The sequence below is a fragment of the Trichechus manatus genome, unplaced genomic scaffold (genome assembly GCF_000243295.1).
Source record: "Trichechus manatus latirostris isolate Lorelei unplaced genomic scaffold, TriManLat1.0 scaffold00038, whole genome shotgun sequence".
NCBI classification, from domain to species: domain Eukaryota; kingdom Metazoa; phylum Chordata; class Mammalia; order Sirenia; family Trichechidae; genus Trichechus; species Trichechus manatus.
The window spans coordinates 6,749,332-6,772,339 of NW_004443974.1; the positions used below are offsets into that span (position 1 = coordinate 6,749,332).

General features: G+C 38.4%; 1 pseudogene; it reads left to right on the forward strand.

Annotated features, from left to right (window-relative positions):
- The first annotated feature begins 21,347 nt into the window (after window positions 1–21,347).
- Window positions 21,348–22,294, forward strand: LOC101357369 (olfactory receptor 50-like; annotated as a pseudogene).
- The last annotated feature ends 714 nt before the right edge of the window (window positions 22,295–23,008 follow it).

The window sequence follows — 23,008 nt, forward strand, 5'->3', positions numbered from 1 at the left end:
TGAGTTCCTTTTGTTTGTGGAATTTCTTTTTGTTTCTTTCGTTTTTATAGTTTTTGTGTTTACTGAGTATGTTTTCCTTCTTTATTTTGATAAGTAGGCTTATTAACTCTTTGTGGTTACCTAGAAGATTACCCATATCTTCCTAAATTTGAGCCAATCTATTATTATTTGCTATTGCCTTGACTTCCTCTCCCTTTGAAATTCTGTATCTACACTGTTCATTTTCCCTTTTATTATTCTGACGTTGTTGTCATTTACAGATTAAAGTCTCTGATTTCCTGAAGTAAATCTTTTACTTCTGTTTTATCCTTGAGAGTTCATTACTTAGGATGGTATCTGGATGATGCTGTCCTGTGTCCTAGATTCAGTTTGTTGTCTGATGTTGTTGGTTCTCTAACTAAAAGATTCCTTTTAATAATTCTTGTAGATTTGGTTTTGTTTTTACATATTCCCTTTATTTCTGTTTATCTGGAAATGTCCTAATTTCTTTCTTTTCTTTAATTGTGCTTCAGATGAATGTTTACAGAGCAAATTATTTTCTCATTAAACAATTAATATACATATTGTTTTGTGGCATTGGTTGCCAACCCCACTATGTGTCAACACTCACTCTTTCTTGACCTTAGGTTCCCCATTTCCATTCGTCCAGCTTTCCTATCCCCTTCTTCCTTTTTGAGCTAAGTGTATTATTGTTTGTTTTATGGGCTTGTCTAATCTTTGGCTAAAGGGTGAATCTCGGGAACAAATTCAGTACTGAGTTAAAAGGGTGTCCAGGGGCGATATTCTTGGGGTTTTCCCAGTCTCTCTCAGACCAGCAAGCCTGGTCTTTTTTGTGTGTGTATGTGAATTTGAATCGTTGTTCTACATTTTTCTCCTGCTCTGTCTGGGACCCTCTATCGTGGTGGTAGCCGGGCACCATCTAGTTATGCTAGTCTCAGTCTGGTGGAGGCTGCAGTACTTGTGGTCCATTAGTCCTTTGGACTAATCTTTTCCTCGTGTCTTTGGTTTTCTTTATTCTCCCTTGCTCCAGTGGAGTATCTTAGATGGAAGCTCACAAGTTTTTAAGACCCCAGACACTGCTCACCAAAGTAGGACATAGAATATTTTCTTTATAAACTATGTTATGCCAATTAAGCTAGATGTCCCCAGAGACCACGGTCCCTAGCCAGCCCTCAGCCCAGCAATTCAGATCCTCAGGGAGTTTGGATGTGTTCATGAAGCTTCCATGACCTTGCCTTGGTCAAGTAGTGCTGACTTCCCCAGTAGTGTGTACTCTTACCCTTCACCAAAGTTACCATTTATCTATTGTCTATTTAGTGTTTTTCCCTCCTCAGTCCTCCCCTCCCTCCTAACCATCAAAGATTGTTTCTTTCTGTGTGTAAACCTTTTCATGAGTTTTTATAATAGTAGTCTCATACAGTATTTGTCCTTTTGTAATTGACTTATTTCACTCAGCATAATGTCCTCCAGATTCATCCATGTTGTGAGATGTCTCTCAGATTCATCATTGTTCTTTACTGTTGCATAGTATTTTGTTGTGTGTATGTACCATAGTATGTTTTTCCATTCATCTGTTGATGGGTACCTTGGTTGTTTCCATCTTTTTGCTATTGTGCGTAATGAATGCTGTAATGAACATGGGTGCGCATATGTCTATTTGTGTGATGGCTCTTATTCCTCTAGGATATATTCCTAGGAGTGAGATTGCTGGATCATATGGTATTGCTATTTCTAGGTTTTTAAGGAAACTTCATATCATTTTCCAAAATGATTATACTATTTTACATTCCCACCAGCAGTGCATGACAGTTCCAATCTCCCTGAAGCCTCTTCAACATTTGTTATTTTGTGTTTTTTCGATTCGTGCCAGTAATGTTAGGGCGAGATGATATCTCATTGCAGTTTTGATTTGCATTTCTCTGATCACTAGTGACCGCAAGCATTTCCTCATGGGTCTGTTAGCCACCTGAATGTCTTCTTTGGTGAAGTGTCTGTTCATATCCTTTGTCCATTTTTTAAATTGAATTATTTGCCTTTTTGTTGTAGAGGTGTTCTTATAGATTTTAGAGATTAGACTTTTGTCGGATTTGTCATAGCCAAAAAATTTTCCCCATTCTTTAGCTTCTCTTTTTACTCTTTTGGTGAAGTCTTTTGATGAACAGAAGTGTTTAATTTTCAGACGATCCCATTTTTCTAGTTTATGTTCTGGTGTCTGTGTATTGTTAGTTATGGTAGGTATCCTATTTATGCTGGGTATTAGGGCCTCTAGTGTTGATGCTATTTTTTTCTTATATGATCTTTATAGTTTTTGGTTTTATATTTAGGTCTTTTTCCCATTTTGAATAAGTTTTTGTGTATGGTATGAAGTATGGGTCCTGTCTCATTTTTTTACTGATGGACATCCAGTTTTGCCAGCACCATTTGTTAAAAAGACTGTCTTTTCCCTATTTAATGGACTTTCGGCCTTTGTCAAAGATTAGGTGACTGCAGGCAGATGGATTTACATCTGGGTTCTCGATTCTCTTCCATTAGTTTATATGTCTGTTGCAGTACCAGTACCAGACTGTTTTGACTACTGTAGCTGTATAGTAAGTTCTGAGATCAGGCAGTGGGAGTCCTCCTACTTTATTCTTCTTTAATAGTGGTTTACCTATCCAGTGCCTCTCTCCTTTCTATATAAAGTTAGTGGTTAGTTTTTCCATCTCGTTAAAGAATCCTGTTGGTATTTCAATTGAGATTGCATTGTATTTGTAGACTGCTTTGGGTAGAATTGACATTTTCACAATGTTGAGTCTTCCTGTTCACGAGCAAGGTATGTTTTTCCATTTATGTAGGTCTCTTTTGGTTTCTTGCAGTAGTGCTTTGTAGTTTTCTTTGTATAAGGTCTGTTACATCTCTAGTTAGCTTTATTCCTAAGTCTAAGTATTTTGTATTTTTAGGGGCTATTATAAATGATACTGCTTTCCTGATTTCCTTTTTGTAGTTCTCTTTATTGGTGTATAGGAATCCAACTGATTTTTGTATGTTTATCTTATATTCTGCTACTCTGCTGAATCTTTCTATCCGTAGCTTTCTTGTGGATACCTTTGGGTTCGCTATGTATAGTATCATATCATCTGCAAATAGGGACAGTTTTATGTCTTCCTCACCAATTTGGATCTCCTTTTTTTCTTTTTCTTGCCTTATTGCTCTATCTAGGACCCCCAGCACAATGTTAAATAGGAGTGGTGACAAAGGGCTTCCTTGTCTTGTTCCTGTTCTCAGGGGGAATGTTTTCAGCCTCTTTCTGTTGAGAATGATGTTTGCTCTTGGTTTTCTATGGATGTCCTTTATTATATTGAAGAATTTATCCTCTATTCCTATTTTATAGAGAGTTTTTTTTTTTTTTTTTTTAAATCAAGAATGGGCATTGGACTTTATTGGATGCCTTTTCTGCAGCAATTGAAATGTGCATTGATTTTCTTTTGTTTTATGTATGTGGTGGATTATGTTTTTTGATTTTCTAATGTTGAACCATCCTTCCATACCTGGTATGAATCCTACTTGGTCAGGGATTTTTTTTTTTTTAATATGATAGTGAATTCTATTGGCTAGAATTTTGTTGAGAATTTTTGCATCTATATTCATGAAAGATACTGGTCTGTGACATTTCTTTTTTTGTGGTGCCTTTGCCTGGTTTTGGTATCAGGGTTATGCTGGCTTCATAGAATGAATTTGGAAGTATTCTTTCCTTTTCTATGTTCTGAGATAGTTTGAGTATTACTGGTGTGAGCTCTTCTCTGAACGTTTGTTAGAATTCTCCAGTGAAGCCATCTGGTCCCAGACTTCTTTATTGGGAGTTTTTTGTTTGTTTGTTTGTTTTTTTATCTTTTCAATCTCCTCCCTTGTTATGGGTCTGTTCAAATTTTCTATCTCAGCTTGTGCTAGTTTAGGTAGGTAGCGCGTTTCTAGAAACTTGTCCTTTTCTCTAGGTTCTCAAGTTTGTTGAAGTATAATTTTTCATAGTACTCTGTTATGATCTTTTTTATTTCAGTTGGGTCTGTTGTAATGTCCCCCATTTCATTTCTTATTTGGGTTATTTGCATCCTCTCCTGCTTTTCTTTTGTCAGTCTAGCCAGTGGTTGTCGATTTTGTTGATCCTTTCAAAGAACCAGCTTTTGGTTTTGTTGATTCTTTCTATTGTTTTTCTATTTTCTATTCATTTATTTCTGCTCTGATCTTTATTATTTCTTTTATTCTGGTGGCTGTGGGCTTCTTTTGCTGTTCTCTATTTGTTTGAGTTGTATAGCTAATGTTGTGATTTTGTCCCTTTCTTCTGTTTTGATGTGTGCTTTTATTGCTATAAATTGACCTCTGAGCACTGCCTTTGCTGTGTCCCAAAGGTTTTGGTATGAAGTTTTCATCTCATTTGACTCTAGGAATTTTTGATTCCATCTTTGATTGCTTCCATTAGACAGTGGTTTTTAAGCAAGGTATTATTCTGTTTCCATGTATTTGATTTTTTTCTTTGCTCTTCCTGTTATTAATTTCTACTTTTATGGCGTCATGATCAGAGAAGATGCTTTGTATTATCTCAATGTTTTGGATTTTGTTAAGAGTTGCATTGTGGCCTAAGATGTGGTCTATTCTGGAGAATGTTCCATGTGTGTTGGAAAAGAATGTACACTTTGCTGCTGTTGGGTGGAGTGTTCTATATGTGTCTATGAGGTCAAGTTTGTTGATTGTGGCCTTTAGATAGTCTGTATCTTTGTTGAGTTTCTTTCTAGACATTCTATCCTTTATCAAGAGTGGTGTGTTGAGGTCTCCTACTGTTATTGTGGAACTGTCAATTTCTCTTTTCAGTGCTTTTTGAGTTTGGAGTCCTATCATTGGGTGTGTAGATTATTTATTATGGTTATGTCCTCATGGTGGATTGTTCCTTTAATCATTTTATATAATGTCCTTTCTTGTCTTTTATGGCAGATTTTATTTAAAACTGTATTTTAGTCAAGATTAGTATTGCCACTCCTTCTCTTTTTTGGTTGCTGTTTGCTTGGTATATTTTCCCCATCCTTTGATTTTTAATATATTTATGTCTTTGTTTCCAAGCTGCATCTCTTGTAGACTGCATATTGATGAGTTCTGGTTTTTTTTTTTTTACCCATTTTTCACTCTCTGCCTCTTTATGGGTGCATGTAACCCACTTACATTTAGTACGATTATTAATAGGTGTGAGTTTATTGCTGTCATTTTATAGTGTTTTTTTTTTTTTTGTGTGGTACTGATGTTTTCTTTGTTCCTGTTTCTCTTCTGTGCTGAATTCCTTTTGTTTGTGGATTTTTTTTGTTTCTTTCATTTTTGTAGATTTTGTGTTTTCTGAGACTTTATGTTTTTCTTTTTATTTTGTTGAGTAGATTTGTTAGCTTTCTTTGTAGTTACCTTGAAATTTACCCCTATCTTCCTAGGTTTAAGCCAGTCTTTTATTACTTTATATTTCCTTGATTTCCTCTCCATTTGAAAGATCTATACCTACAATGTTTATTCCCTCTTTTATTGTTCTGACATTTTTGTCATTTACAGATTGCTGTCTCTGGTTCCCTGCTGTAAAAATGTCCTAATTTCACCATCATATTTGAGTGTGAGTTTTGCAGGATATGTTATTATTGTTTGGCAATTATTATTTTCTTTCTAGCTTTTATATATATCATCCCATTGCCTCCTTGCCTGCATGGTTTCTGCTGAGTAACCAGACCTTAATCTTATTGTTTCTGCTTTGTATGTGACTTTTTGTTTTTCTCAAGCTGTTCTCAGAATTCTTTCTTTGTCTTTGGTTTTGGCAAATATGATTATGATATGTTATGATGACTTTATTTTTAGGTCTATCCTATAATGGTTTCGTTGAGCTTCTTGGATGGTCAGCTTTTCATCTTTCATGATATTAGAAAAATTTTCTGTCAGCAAATCTTCAATGATTCTCTTTGTGTTTTCCATTTTCTCCCCCTTTTCTGGAAATCTGATCACACACAAATTTTTCTTCTTGATTGTATTCCAAATAGTTCTTAAGTTTTCTTCACTTTCTTCATTCTTTTCTGTGATTTTTCCTCAAATAAAGTGGTATCCATGGATTTGTCTGATCCTATCTTACATTGTTTCACATTTTCTCCTAAAACCTTCTATTGCATTGTCCACTTCTGAAATTTTGGCTATTTTTTATCTTTTGGATATCTAATTGCTGTTTTTGTATGATTTATAATTGCTTATTTATTTTAACATTTTGTTCTTGTATTAATTTCCTGAATTCTTCCATTGCTTTGCCTGTGTTTTCCCTGATTTTGTCTGTATCATCCGTGATTTTGTCTATTTCTTCTTTAGTTTTGTCTGTGTTTTCCTATCTCTTTCCTAATTTTTGTAAACCCCTGAACATTAGACTTTTGAATTCCCTACCAGGTAGTTCCAGTGCCTTTTCTTCTACCAGAAGGTCATCTGGTGTTTCATTTTGGTCACTTTCTGAAGCCATCTTGTCCTTTTTTTTCCATATGTTTTGATACTGTCTGATGTCTCTGAGACATTCAGGAATTATTTTCTTTGTTAATTGATTGTATTATTGTTTGTTTCATCATGTTTTTTTGTTTTATTTGGTTATGTCTGAGGTGGTGGGCTGGGCATGTTTTGTTGCTTGCTTTTCTGTGGGCAGGACACTTCTCCCCACTTGTCCAGGTGGGCAGGGCCAGTTGCTCAGCTATGGTGCAGCAGGGCAGGACCAGAAGGGGTGGAGGGATGGGGATGGGTCATTTGCCTGCAGCATGAACCAAGTAAGCAGTGCAGATCCAGGGGTCCAGGTGTCTGCTCCATTCCCACACAGGTGCATGGTGCTCAGCGGGGCAGGTCCAGGGGGCAGCATAGCATGGCGCCTGGGGTTCCAGAGGTCCTCATTAGTGTCACTTGGTGGTGAAACATTCTGCAGGATGGGGCTGGGGAGCAGCGTAAAGCAGGTCCAGGGGTGCAGAAATCCATGCCTGTTCCATTAGGAGGCACTGCACTCAGTGTGATGGGGCCATGGGGTGTCACAGGGCAGGGTCAGGAGGTCCATACTTGTGCTGCTCAGGAGCACAGCATTCAGGGAGGCTTTTCGGGGGCAGAGCAGTGCAGGGACAAAGGATCCAGGAGTCCACACTGGTGCTGCTCAGGTGTGCGGCGCTTGGTAGGGCAGGGTTTAGGGTGGTGTGGAGCAAGACCCTGGGGTCTGCGGGTCTGCACTGGTGCTGCTCAGGGGTGCAGAGCTAAGTCATCAGTACAGACAAGCAGGGGGAAAAGAAGAGGATGTGAAGTGGGGAGCTAGATGGGGGTAGAAAGAAAAAGAAGAAGAGAGAGAAAATAAAGAAAACAAATGAAAAAAATGCTGGGGCAACAGAAGCGAGCATGTGAGGGAGGAGCAGAAGCAGGGAGGCCATGTGCCAGTGACTATCTAGGTGAATGGTGCAACACAGCCCATTGAGAAGGGGCAGAAGTGGTGCATAGGCTAGGTGGGTGGGAGAAAGTAAAGGAAGGAAGGAAAGAGAGAGAAGAAACAAAAAACAAACAAAAATATGGTACTGAGGGAACTGGCAGTTGAGGGCAGGGCAGAACCTAGATGGTGGTGATCTGGTGTCTCTCTTGCAGGGTGGCACAGCCTGTCAGGAAGGGGTGGATGCAGCACAGGGGGCTAGATGGGAGGGAGAAGGAAAAGGCAGAAAGGAAAAGAAAAAAAATATGGTGCTGAGGGAGCCAGCCAGTGGGGGCGAGGCAGAACAGGGCAGCAGTGAGCAGGTGTCTCTCCAGCCAAGCAACCATGGCCCATTGGAAAGCTGCACAAGCAGATAGATAAAGGGTGGGAAAGTATCTCTGCTTTATCAAGTGCTCTGTCTTCTGTTGGAAGCTCCTTGAAATTGCTTTCCTGTGCTCCCTCTCTGGGGTCATTGTTTATTGCATGCTCAAAGATGGTGAAGCTGTGCTGCGTTGGCTGGCAGGGGACCTTCACTTCATAGCTCTCCTCATTCTCTGTCAGATTCTTCTTCCATTCGGTGTTTAATCTAGTTCTTCATCCCTTTATTCAATGTTAGGGTTCCAGGATTGACGTTTGCATCTGTTTTACTTAGTTTTTCAGGTCTTTGCTGCAGAGGGACAGCATTGTGCTTCTGTTTATACTGCCATGTTCTTAGGATCATTGGAAAATTTTATTCTTATTTGAATTTTATAGTGGCAAAGCTATGATTCAAAGCAGTTAATTTGTACAAAAGCATACACTCATCAGCTGGCAGATCCCAGATCTGTTAAATCTACATCTACCACCATTCATGGAGTACGTAGGTGGCACAAATGGCTAAGTGTTTGACTACTAGCCAAAAGATTAGCAGTTTGAACCCACTGAGAGACACCTCCAAAGACAAGCTTGATGATTTGCTTCTGAAAACCCTATCACGAGCAATTCTACTCTGTACTCACGGGGTTGCCATGAGTCAAAATTGACTCGATGGCAATGAACAAAAGTAACAGCAATGTCTCCATCCAGTCTATACGCTCAGTCTCCACACTCTACTACCTCTTGAACGTGGTACAGTACTTCCCATGGTGGTGGAGAGACCTGCAAAATGTAAGGATGCAGTGGGATTTGCGTTCTATTCAATGCCAGTGTGGATGATGTGGGGGCCTGCAGGAGCCAGCGCTGACCCTTTCTGTGTCATTCTAAAGTGTAGGAATGGGCTGAACTAGTGCTGTGGGTACTTCAGATGCCAGAAATGACCATAGCCTCTAATGCTTGCCAGCTGGAACAAAAATCAAGCAGAAGAGAGTCTAGAATATCACTGACATCAGAGACACCTTCCCCTGCAAGTCCTATGGCTTAATTCCCTTGGCCACTTCCCAGGATCTTCCCCAAAGTGAGCAGGAACTTGAGCTATTAGACTGTGTTGGTTCCTTGATTCACCAAGTGCTTGGGGTTGATTCCCTGAGTGCTCTCTCTGTTTGGTAAAGTTGCTTTCTCCTTGCCCACTGTGCTGTGGAGCAGATAATCAAACCTGAATAGCAGCAAAGTTCTTCCTGCCAAAAGATATTCCTTGTATCTCTGTATCTGGAGTCTTCTGGAGGATTAGGTAGCAACAAGCCAAAATGGTGTCTGAGGTCACTGAAGACTGCAGAGGTCAGAGAATTCTGAATATCACACTCATCTGTGTGCACCTGCATGTGTGTGTGTGTTTTATGTTATCTGTATAATAGTTTGTGTATATTGTTGTATGTGTTTGACCATGCATTTGTTTATATTGTGTATATGTGAATTGCATACACATTGGCTTCACCCAAAATGGACATAATTTAGTGGTGAATGGAAATATTTGCTCAGTATTGAATATATGTCTGTCTACATGTGTGTGAGAGTGTCTATGTTTTTTCTTTTTCTTTTTGGTCTATTTGTCTGTTCTGTGTATCAGACATGATTGTGACTTTTGTTTTTGTAAATACAGAGTGTGTGCTGTGAAACTGACTCAAACCATAAATGTCTTCACCTAAAATGGACATCAGTGAAGGGAGCCCAAAAGGTACACATAGCAATGTGTATGTGTTTATATTGTTTGTGTATGTTTTTGTGTGATATATGACTAGTGTTTTTGAGTTGTACACCACAAGCTGACATCTTCCTCTCAGATGAGTAGAAATAAGGCTGACATCATAACAACACCATTTGCTTGTGTTGGAAAGAAGGGTGGTTGTCGACCAACTCTCCACGTTGAAAAGCACATTATAAATTCTGTTTGAGACCAGGCTCTACCATGAATCAACTCCATTGCTTTTGTAAGAGATTTCATTTCTCTGTTTCCACTTCTGCAAAATAAAAGAGATAATTCCTACCTTCTCTATCACACTGGTACTCAGTGAATTTTGATTTATTAAGTGACACTCATGGAACACTCCATTACTTTTGTAAGAAACTTCACTTCTCTGTTTCCTCATCTATAAAATGAAGGAGATAATTCCTACCTTCTCTATCTCACTGGCGCTCAATGAATTTTGATTTATTAATTGACACTCATGGAACTTTTGGCTATTGAAGCCTCACCATAGCCCTGGAATGATTATACATAAATTCTTGGGTATTCTGCTAATAGTGAGCAGATTCAGTATAGTGAATACTTGTAGTTAACAATATTCATTATTAATGTCAGTTTGGATAAGTAGGCTTAGCTAATATGACAACTCTGAATTCTAATAGATGCACTAGTTGTAAGCAAAGATAAATTGTCAGGTTCCTAGGTAAGTAAGAATCTATTTAATACAGAATACAAAAGTTTAAATAAAATGGGTTTAGGAAATTACTGCATTTGTGTTCCCAGATCAAAGCCCAGTTCTAAGAAATAGATATAGGTAGTAAATGAGACAATAACAAAGATGGGTTGGGTGACTCAAAATGTATTTCTAGGCAAATTTAATATTGAGCAAAAGCAGCCAGACACAAAAAAGTACAGACTGCCTTAAATATAAAAGCCAAAACAATAAACCTACTAGAAGAAAACATAAAGTAGTATCTTTGTGACGCTGGAGGAGCAAAGATTTCAGGGAAGAATATAGAAAACACGAGACATAGACAATGATCAATTGGAATTCAAAGCTGCACCCATCGAAAGACACCTTCAAGAAAATAAGTAGGCAAGCCACATTCTGAGAGAAGATATTACCAACATATTTATTTGACAAAGAACTTGTTTCAAGAATATATTAAGATTAGGTTGTGGGAAAATGGCAGCATAAATATATTATTATCTTTCTGACCTTCCCCCACAAATACAAGTAATACAACAAGGAAATGGTGCTTGACCTTGGGGAACTCTGAATAGGGGTGCATAGGACAGCAGTGGGGAATTGCAGACAGGCAAGAATCGAGGAATCAATAAGTAGCATACGGTAGGAAAATCACATCTCCCACCATCCCTGCCCCTCCCTCTAACCACATGGGCTGCTAGCTTCTGTGAACTGGGGAAGTGGCCCCAGCAAAAGAGCTTGCTTCCCTAACCACCGCATCCCCTGCTTGTACAAAGAGACAAGACTCCAAGCTTTTGCTTTAAAGTCAGCAAAGCAGGCTTCCCCGGGGGTCCCTTTCGAGCATGCCAGCACCTCCCCCACCTAAACACTGTCAACTGCAATGCTGCTGTGAATTGCTACAGAAGACCCTTGCAGTGGAGTCTATCCCTGTACTCAACACTCTACCTGCCTCTCTGTGCACCCCATAGCTTAGGCCTCTGTAACCAACAAGACGGATCTGCCTGGGTGATCCATTTGGGTCTGTGTGCTCCACCTTCCACTTGGCACTGAGGACTGCTGACTGAGGCTGCTGTGTGCTAGAAAACAGGCATCTTGAGTGAAGGCTACACCCGCAGAAACATACTACAGGTGGAGGGGGCTTTGATAGGGTCTTAGTTTTCTAGTGCTGCTGTAACAGAAATATCACAAGTGGATAGCTTTAACAAACAGAAATTTATTCTCTCACGGTTAAGGAGGCTAGAAGTCTGAATTCAGGGTGTCTGCTCCAGGGGAAGGCGTTCTCTCTCTCTTGGCTCCGGGGGAAGGTCCTCATCATCAAACTTTCCCTGGGTCTCGAAGAGTCTCAGTACAGGGACCATGGGTCCAAAAGATGCACTCCACTCCTGGCAATTCTTTCTTGGTTGTATGAGGTCCCCTTGTTGCTGTTGTTGTTAGGTGCTGTCAAGTAAGTTCTGACTTATAGAGATCCTAAGTACAACAGAATGAAACAATGCCTGGTCCTGTGTCATCCTCATAACTGTTGCTATGCTAGAGCCCATCGTTGCAGCCACTGTGTCAATCCATCTCATTGAGAATCTTCCTCTCTTTCATTGACCCTCTACTTTACCAAGCATGATGTCCTTCTCCAGGGACTGGTCCCTCCTGATAACATGTCCAAAGCACATGAGACAAAGTCTTGCCATCCTCACTTCTAAGGATCATGCTGGCTGTACTTCTTCCAATATCCATCTGTTTTTTGCACAGGCCAAATAAGCAAAGTGAATGAGGATGTGGTGGGAATCACCACACTTGCCTCCTTCAGGTCCTTCATGGTGGCAGTAATCTCTGCAATTCCCCTTGGAATGCGGTATTGTTTTTGGTTTACTATTTTCCTAGGTAGGGGCAGTTCTAATGGCTTCCACCTGGCTTTTCCTGCCATAATAGACCTTACTCCACTTGTCAGGGATCCAGTGTGGAGTTCCACCAGTTACTGAGTATATCTATTCCAATTATGCATTCTGGAACTGGAGAACCAACTGGAATGATCTCCCTGGGGGTCGATTTTGGTCTGTCTGCTCCCCATTTTGATCGATGCTGAGGACTACTGGCTGAGGCTGCTCTGTGCTAGGAAAGATGTAATTAATAAGAATAACAAATGGGTAGGGGGAGGAAAGGTATAAGTACAGAATTTCTTGTATGTTACTGAAGCTAAGTTGGTACCAGCACCCTAGAATGTGATAAATACAAGCAGTTAAATGTAATATTCATGGTAACCACTAAGAAAATATCTAAAAAACATACACAAAAGGAAAGGAGAAAAGAAAGCTACAGGTCAATATACCTTATTGTCTTAGTTATCTAGTGCTGTTATAACAGAAATACCACAAGTGGATGGTTTTAACAAAGAGAAATTTATTTCTTCACAATCGAGTAGGCTAAAAGTCCAAATTCATAGCAACAGCTCCAAGGGAAGGTTTTCTCTCTCATGAATGTTCCCCAGGACTAGGAGCTTCTCCACACAGGAACCCCGAGTCCAAAGGATGCGCTCTGCTCCTGGCACTGCTCTTTTCATGGTATGAGGTCCCCAACTCTCTGCTTGTTTCCCTTTCCTTTTATCTCTTGAGAGATAAAAGGTGGTGCAGGCCACACCCCAGGGAAACTCCCTTTACATTAGATCAGGGATGTGACCTGGGTAAGGGTGGTGTTACAATCCCACCCTAATCCTCTTTAACATAATCACAAAATGAAGGCCAACCACACAATCCTGGGAATCATGGCCCAGACAAATTGATACACATATTTTTTGGGGGACGTAATTCACTCCATGACACTTATGGATATAGATGCAAAAATCCCACAATAAATCAACAAGACAAAAAAGAAAGCAGTAGTAAAGGATAAAGACAAAGAATACTTAAGGCACACTGAAAACAAAAAACAAAATGGCAGAAGTAAGTCACTTCTTGCTGATAATTACAGTGAATGTAAATGGACTAAACACCCCAATCAAAAGTAAAAGAGTGGCAGAATGAATTAGAAAACATGATCCAACTATACGCTGTTTACAAGAGACACACCTTAGACCCAAGGACAAGTAGGTTGAAAGTGAAAGGATGGAAAAAAAATATTCCATTCAAACAATAACCAAAAGAGAGCTGGGGTGGCAATCTTAATATCAGACAAAGTAGATTTTCAGACAAAATCTGTTAGAAGAGATAATGATGGACATTATATAGTAATAAAAGAGTCAATTCATCAAGAAGAATCAATAATCATAAATATATATGCACCCAACATCAGAGCACCTAAATATATAAAGTAAACACCATAAAATTAAAGGGAGAACTAGATAACACTACAATAATAGTTGGAGATTTCGATATATCACTTTCAATACTGATTTCTAGCTTCACTCCATTGTGGTGAGACTTCTATACACCACTTTAAGTATTGGACAGAACATCTAGAAGGAAGATCAACAAGGAAACAGGGGACCTGAATGACACTACAAACCAACTAGACCTAAGAGACACATAGAACACTTCACCCAACAACAACACAATATACATTCTACTCCACTGCACATGTATCACTCCAGGAAAGATCACATGTTAGGTCACAAAGAAAGTCTTGATAAATTTAAAAAGACTGAAATCATACAAAGTATTTTCTCTCACCGCAATGGAGTGAAGCTAGAAATCAATAACAAAAACAACTACAACAAAAAAAACCTGGAAAATACAGAAACACAGGAAAATTAAGCAACACACTATTCTTAGAAGCACACAACCTACCCAAATTGACCCAAGAGGAATAGAAAATCTCAAAATACCCATAACAAATGAAGAGATTGAATCAGTAATCAAAAATCTCCCAAGAACAACAACAAAAATTCCTGGACCAGATGGCTTCATTGAGGAATTCTACCAAACATTTAGAGAAGAATTAACACCAATCCTGCTTAAACTTTTCTAAAAGACAGAAAAAAAAAGGAATACTCCTTACTTCATTCTATGAATCAAACACAACCCTGATACCAAAACAAGACAAAGACAGCACAAGAAAAGAAAACTGCAGGCCAAGTTCCCTTATAAATATAGATGCAAAAATCCTCAACAAAATACTAGTGAACAAAATCTAATAGCATAATAAAGAGTCATACCCTATGATCAAGTAGGATTTATTCTGTGAATGCAAGGATGGTCCAACGTTAGAAAATCAATCCATGTAATATCCTATATCAATAGAGCAAGGAAAAGAACCACATGATCATCTCCGTGGATGCAGAAAAGGCATTTGATAAAGTACAACACCTTTTCTTGATGAAAACCCTCAAAATATTGGAATAGAAGGGAAGATCTTCAATATGATTCAGGGCATATATGAAAAGCCAACAGCCAACATTATATTTAATGAAGAAAGATTGATAGATTTTCCCTTGAAAGTGGGAACAAAATAAGGATGCCTACTCTCACCACTTCTATTCAATATTGTATTGGAAGTCCTAGCCAGAGCAATAAGACAAGAAAAAGAAATAACAGATATCCAGATTGAAAAAGAAGAAGTAAAATTATCTCTATTCATGGATAACATGATACTATATATAAAAAATTCCAAATAGTCCACAAGAAAACTTCTAGAGATAATAGAGAAATTTAGCAAAGTTGCAGGGTACAAGGTCAGCAAAGAAAAATCAATTGTGTTTCTATGCATCAGCAATGAGAAATATGAAAGGGAAATTAGGTAAACAATTCCATTTACAATACCATCTAGAAGAATAAAATACCTAGAAATAAATTTAACCAGGGATGGGAAAGACTTACACAATGACAATTATAAATCACTGCTGAAAGAGTTTATTGAAGACCTAAATAAATGGAAAGATGTTCTGTGTTCATGGATTAAAAGACTTAATGTTGTTAAGATGTCAATACTACCCAAAGCTGTCTATAGACTCAACACAATCCCAATCAAAATTCCGTTAGCCTCCTTTACAGAAATGGAAAAATCAATCCTCAATTTTATATTGAATGGCAAGAGGCCCTGAATAGCTAAAGCAATGTTGAAAGAGAAAAACAAAGTAGGAGAACTCACATTTCCTCATTTTAAAACATACTATACAGCTATAGTAATCAAAACAGCCTGGTACTGGTATAACAATAGACACCTAGACCAATGGAATAGAATTGAGAGTCCAGAAATAAACCCAAACAGCTATAGTCAACTGATTTTTGATAAGGGTGCTAAGTCCATTCGATGGGGAAAGAAGAGTCTCTTCAAACATATGGTGTTGGGAAAATTGTATTTCCACACGCAGAAAATAAAACAGGATCCACGCCTCATCCAATACACAAAAACAAATTCAAAATGGGTTAAAGACCTAAATGTGCAAACTAAAACCATAAAATTCTTAGAAAAAAATGCAGGCGTGACACTGTCAGGTCTAGCTTTTAACAATGGACTATCTGATATGATAACAAAACCACAAACAGCAAAAGACAAAATGAGTAAACCTCATAAAAATCAAAACTTTTGTTTATCAAAGGACTTTACCAAAAAAATGAAAAGACAAGCTACCAACTGGGAGAGTATCTTCAGAAAGCATATATCTGATAAGAATCTAATATCCAAAATATATATACAACTTCGACAACTTAACAACAAAAAGACAAATAATCCATCACAAAATGGGCAAAGGACTTGAGTAGACATTTCACCAAAGAAGACGTTCAAATGGCCACCAAATACGTGAAGAACTACTCATCATCATTAGGCATCAGAGAGATGCAAATCAAAACCACAATGAGATATGATTTCACTCCCACTATGATGGCTGTGCAAAACATTCGACTTTGCATAACAATTTTAACAAATTATGGATAACATTGCAAAGAATGTGAATTCTCAAACACTTAATTGTGCTCATGCAGAACCTACACATAGACCAAGAGGCAGTCGTTCAGATAGAACGAGGGGATACTGAGTGGTTTAAAATCAGGAAAGGTGTGCATCAGGGTTGTATACTTTCACCATACTTACTTAATCTGAGCAAATATATACTGAGCAAATAATTGGAGAAGCTGGATTATATGAAGAACGTGGCGTCAGGATTGGAGGAAAACTCATTAACAACCTGTGATATACAGATGACACAACCTTGCTTGCGGAGAGTGAAGAAAACTTGAAGCACTCACTGATAAAGACCAGACTACAGCCTTCAGTCTGGATTATACCTCAACATAAAGAAAACAAAAATCTATACAACTGGACTAATAAGCAACCAATAAGCAATCATGATAAATGGAGGAAATACTGAAGTTGTCAAGGATTTCATTTTACTTGTAGCCACAATAAACACCTATGGAAGCAGCAGTCAAGAAATCAAACAACATATTGCATTGGGCAAATCTGCTACAGAAGACCTCTTTAAAGTGTAAAAAGCAAAGATGTTATTTTGAGGACGAAGGTGCACCTGACCCAAGCAATTCCACACCTAGGTATGTACTCAAAAGACTTGAAGGCAGAGAGTCAAACTGTTACAGTATTTTTACACAAATAACGTACGCATTATTATATGCTTTAACATAGGACGATTACAAAAATATCTTGAGGGGGAGGGCGCAGTTGGCAAAAAAAGGTAGAATGTGCACATTATTTGCATAAAACTATGGTATGCATCACATGGTCTATTCACAATAGCAAAAAGTAGAAACTATCTAAATGTCCATCAACAGAGGATGGATAAACAAAATGTGGTTCATACTTACAATGGGATACTACTCAGTCAGTAAGAGAAATGAAGTCTTGATACATTCTACAATACGGATGGAAATAGAAGACATAAATCTAAGTGAAATAAGACAATCACAAAAGGACAACTATTGTATGAACTTACTTGCATAAAAAGATAAGAAAAGGCAAATATATCAAGACCAAAGTTTATTAGTGGTTACCGTGGGCAGGAAGAAGGGAAAGGGTGGCTTATTGCTTATGGAGGACTGAGGTTTGGTTTAAAGTGATGAAAAAATTACTTTGATTAAAGGTAGGTTCGCAAAGTCAATTAATGTAATTGCTGTCAATAAGTTGTATACCTGAAAAAAGCTGAATTGGCAAAAGTTGTGTGATAGGTATATTTGAAACAAAAAAAAAAAAAAAAAGAGTAGTTTCTGAGACTTACAAACAACCAAACACCTCATGGGATTTGTTTCTGTAGGTTGGAGGTTTAGGGTCATGGTTTTATGAGACATTCCAGTTAGTTGGCCTAATAATGTGTTTAGTGCTTCCGTTCTATCTCCTGATTCATTGCATAGTGTGTTGGGTCTTAAAAAGCTGCAAGCAGCCATTCACGGTACAACAATCATTCTCTACTTGCCTACAGTAACAAAGGAATTAGAAGAGTTAGGAATAAGAGGAAGAAATGCAATGTGTGTCTAATTGCCTCCATGAAGAACTTCCCCTTTGCCATGAGACCAGAATAACTGGATGTTGCCCAGCTACCATTACTGAATATTTTGATCAAGGATTCTATAGAAGAACCCTGATCAAAAGGGGGAAATGCAGAATAGAATTTCAAATAACCATGGAATCCATATTTTCTGGAGTCATAAAGGTTGAATGAGCCCCTGAAACTATTGCCCTGAGATCATCTTTAAACCTTAAACCAAAAATATCCCCTAAAGTCTTCTTAAAAACCAAACAATAGTTCATCTTAACTAGTAAAGAATGTCTGCCTTGAGCATTGTGCTCTTTTAAGATCTATCTATATGGTATCAAATTGACAATAGCAACTGAAAGATTAGATAGGAAACTTAGGGGGTAGTGAGTTTATGTTTATGGGGAGGAGCAACTCGGGAAAGGAATGTGAGAATGGTTGCACAACTTGAAGATGTAATCAATGTCACTGAATGACACATGCAGAAATTGTTGAATTGCTGTGTATATTCTCACCAACAGCTACAAAAATAAAATAAATAATTAAATAAGAATATATAAATATCTCCTACTACATAATAATAAGACACAACTCAATAAGATAAGGAACAAAAGACTTGAACAGGCATTTTGCAAAAGAAGATATAGAGTCAATCAGTACATGAATAAGCACCCAACACCCTTAAGTCAACATAGAAATGCAAAATAAAACCAAAATGAGATACTACTGCACACCCCTTATAATAACAAAAATGAAAGAGATTGACAACACCAATAGTTAGTATGAAGTTAGAGTTCTTGAACTAGCATGCAGTTCAAACACAAGAGACCTGGGTTAACACACTCAACCTCCAGCTTTGTTTATTATGGGCTCTTTTAATCAAATTTTCCCCAATGTAAACTGAGAAGGCAAAAAGCTTTGTGAATCACCAAATACCTAGTAAATGCTTTGTGGCTACTATCATCATTCCTCCATGGGTGAACTCTCCTGTTGCATTCTATCAACAAATAATTCTTCCCCCAAGGGAAGCCAAGGGAAAATGAAGCAATTTGTTGTTTGTCGCTAATTTGGAGCTTGCGGTTCCTTCCTCTCCATGGGGTCCTCTCCATGGTTTACAGTTAGATCCCATGCTCATTGCTCAGGAGCTATGAATAACAGTGTCTGACTAGATCTACCTTGTTTGGTTGTGAACAGATAACTCTTCTCCCCGCTGCAATGTATCTTTGAGACTCTTAAAGTCTCTACCTGTTTTACTCGATTCTGGGTCTTCTTGAGAGGAATGAAAGAATCACCCCATGCCTTTTAGCTGAAGGAATCTGTTCCTCACCTAAGAGCCCATGTTAGAGCAGGAGTAGAATTTAGCTTCAGCCATACGATTATCTGTGTGTGTGTTTACGTGCGTAGGTGTTCAGTGTGTGCTCGTGATTGCTAGCATGATTCTACTCCTCCTTAAACAAGGGTATGACAGACAGCACCATGCAGAGTAATTTATTTGGAATGGATCATTTATCCAAACTTTTAGAGGATAGGTAAACACATATCTCCTCCCATTTATGTTTCAACTCCACTGAATTGTGCTGGTTTTCTCCAAATTTTATCCCAGATCTCTTCAATTATCTTTATCCTGCCTGCCATAATCCAGGTACACACAGCCATTACTTTGTACCTGAATTACTGCAATAACCTTCTATTAAGAGTCCTGCTGACACTCTTACCTTCCTATACTCTGTTCTTCATCTAGGAGCCAAACAGGTATTTAAAAATTTTAAATCACTCATTTGATTAACCTTTTCGTGGGTGCTCTACTGCTCTGAAAATAGAACTGAAACTTTCTATTGCTGCAGAACAGGTATTACATAATCTGCCTCCTAGAAAATTCTCCAACCTCAGATCCTTGCTCGTTATGCTCCTGCATTTTCTATGTTCTGCAAACACCCTAGCCCTTTTCTAAGTTCTTACACTTACTTAGATTGCCCATTTCAGGAATCTTCACCTCGCATGGTCTTTCTAATTTATTCAGAACTTATTTTAAAGAAGCTTCCTCAACAGTTTAGCTTCTTTTAATTTAACAATATCTATTTATACCCTGGAGCCCTGGTGGCACAGTGGTTAACAGCTGCAGCTGCTAACCAAAAGGGATCAACTCGATGGCAACGAGTTTGGTTTTTCTAATTTGTATCCTGAAATTTCATTTTTAGGAAATTATTCTCTAGATGTATTTCCCATGTGTAAAATGACATATGCACCATGTTATTTATTGTGATATTCCTGGAAATAGCAAAACATTAGAAACAACCTAAATGTCAATCGGGTAGCAAATTTGCACTCTTATAGAGATGTATTGATTAGGATTAACATGGTAATGACTAGCAAAATTCAATATGTGATTCTTCTCAGGTAACAATATCAAATTAAAAGCATCTTAAATTTAGTGGGCAGGAGAACATAGGGATTTTACAGACCATTGTAGTCAGGTTGGAAAAATTTGCAGATAATGGAATCTTTGTTTAATATCCAATGTGAATGATCAGTCCTATAATGAGGCATCCAAAGTGAAAGACCTTGAGACTGATTAACAATATCCATATATTATATGAGTTCTATTTTATAGTAGACAGGGGCATCATGTTCCTTTTTCAAATCATTTTGTCAATGTCCATGTGGACAGGACTAAGGCTAACTGATCTGAAGAAGAAAGAAAGAGAAATTATAATATTCACAGAGTACCAGGATGTTCAAGTATAAGGAAAAAAATCAGGTATGTGCCACTGGCATAAAAGTAAGTTAGGATCAGTTTAAAAGGAGAAGGTGTTATTTGGTAAACTAGGCTAGACAAACAATTATAAAGAGCTTCTTTCTGGACAGTTACAGGGAGTGACTGGAAAAGCCAACATCTTTCCTGGTGTTGTAAAACTTGAACAAGAGTAATCTGGTTTGAAGTGAGAAAATAAGTGAGTTCAGAACTTGAAGGAAAACTAGACCTTTATTTTTCCCACCCCCTAAGCATTCCTTTAGAAAGAATGATGGTGGACTGAAAATGTTGAGGAGTGGGAAGGAATTTTGTCGAAAGAAGGATTGAGGGCTACATTACAATGTATGTCACTAGATCTTTTGTTATTGACCTAGATTCCTGTCCTTAATGACCTATCTTGACTAGTTACAGATGATGTTTCTCACCAAGTATCCAAATCCTGATTTCTGGGAGCTCTAGAGTAACCCACTGGGTGTCTTATTTTGATCCAACTCATGGAAATAAAACATTAGCCAAATACTGTGTGAGAAATAGGTAGGGTCAAGAGAGGGCAACAGGCCAACTAATTGGAGAGGCTGTTAGTATTTCTAATCAGTTGTTACTGAGCCAGCTTTGCACCCTAATTTCCCTAATCTCAGATTTGTCATGGATTCCTGGACCCCTCAAGTTTGAACCTGGTCTGATCTGGTAAATAATTCTGATGCTTCGTGATTTCTACAAAAGAGGTTGTGTGGATTTTATAAGTGAAGACACGATAACCCAAGGTCAGACCATTACTAACCCACATTAGTTGGGAAAAAAAAAGCATGATATATTTACTAAATAGTTCAAAACCATGTTCTCATTATGTAACAGTCACAATTTTTTTTTAATTTTTTCATACTTCTATCTCTCTTTTCATCTACAGCTAAAGAAAAGAAAAGGATGAGGTGGGATAATCAGAGCAGTGTGTTTGAATTCCTCCTCCTAGGGCTCCCCATATGGGCAGAGCAGCAGGGCATGTTCTTCGCCCTGTTCCTGGGCAGCTACCTCACCACTGTGCTGGGGAACCTGCTCATCATCCTCCTCAGCAGGCTGGACTCTCGCCTCCACACCCCCGTGTACTTCTTCCTCAGCCACTTGGCCTTCACTGTTGTCTCTTTCTCACCAGTCACAGCACCAAAGATGCTGATGAACATGCAGACACAAAGTCAATCCATCTCATATACTGGGTGCATTTCCCAAGTGTATTTTTTTTTATTCTTTGGGGGTATTGACTGCTTACTTCTTACCTCTATGGCCTATGATATGTACGTGGTCATTTGTCACCCCCTCCACTATACCACCATCATGAGTCAGAGCCTGTGTTTATCGCTAGTAATTTTGTCCTGGGCCCAATCCTTTGCCAATGCTCTATTTCACACCCTGCTCCTAGCCCCTCTTTCTTTCTGTGGAGAAAATACTCTCCCCCACTTCTTCTGTGACCTCTCTGCCTTACTTAAGCTGTCCAGCTCAGACACCTCACTAACGAGCTAGTTATCCTCACTGTGGGGGGGGTGGTCATTGCCCTTCCATTTATATGCATCCTGGTCTCTTATGGCTGCCTTGGGTCCACCATCCTGAGAATCACCTTGACCAAGGGTATCTGCAAAGCCTTGTCCACTTGTGGCTCCCACCTCTCTGTCGTGTCTCTGTACTGTGGGGCAATTATTGGATTGTACTTTTTCCCCTCATCCAATGATTCCAATGACAAGAATGTCGTTGTGGCTGTATTATACACTCTGGTCACTCCCATGCTAAATCCGTTTATCTACAGTCTGAGAAATTGAGACTTGAAAGGAGCTCTGGGACGTATACTCAGTAGAAGAACATTTTTACCATGATGGACAATGTTTTCTCTATTAATTTGATACAAGTTTTATTCTCTGAGTAGCTTTTTCTCAGTGAATCTTGAAGTGGCACTCTTTCTTCATCTTCTCTGTTTCAGCTTGGATTTAGTTTCTTCTCTGTTTAGTTTTGTTTTTTTGCTTTGGAGAACCATGAGGAAAGGTTTATTAAAATGTATACCTGGACAACTGTCCTTTCCTAAGACATTTTGTCTATTTTTATGTTATGCCTTGTCCTACAAGCATTTTAAATTTTTATGTAGTCTCAGTTTTCAATATTTTTTTTCTTTTTGATAATTGTAGTCTTGATGTAGCGAAGCTTTTCCCTTCTCAAGATAACAAAAGTATTTTTTAGTAGTTTCATTATTTTATTTTTGTGTTTAATTCTTAATACCTTTGCAATTTATTTTTGTGAATGAAATTAATTGGAGATCTAGTGTTACTTTTATTTTAAAGTCACATTCATCACCCAAATTTTGTTTTTTTGTTGTCTTCATAGAGTGATCATAACATGATGTGTCACTTTTTTTCCTGCTTAGTTTGAACCACAAATTGAAATGAGATGGTTCTCTGCAAAAGGCCATGATAATGGTCCAGACAGGACTAGTAGAGGCCCCAAGTGGTGAGCTTATTCTTGTTTGGAGCCCTCTGTATCCTAGGATGGCCAACTGGGTGTGAGGAATGGCAGTTAGAGTAGAGATTGTAAAGTGA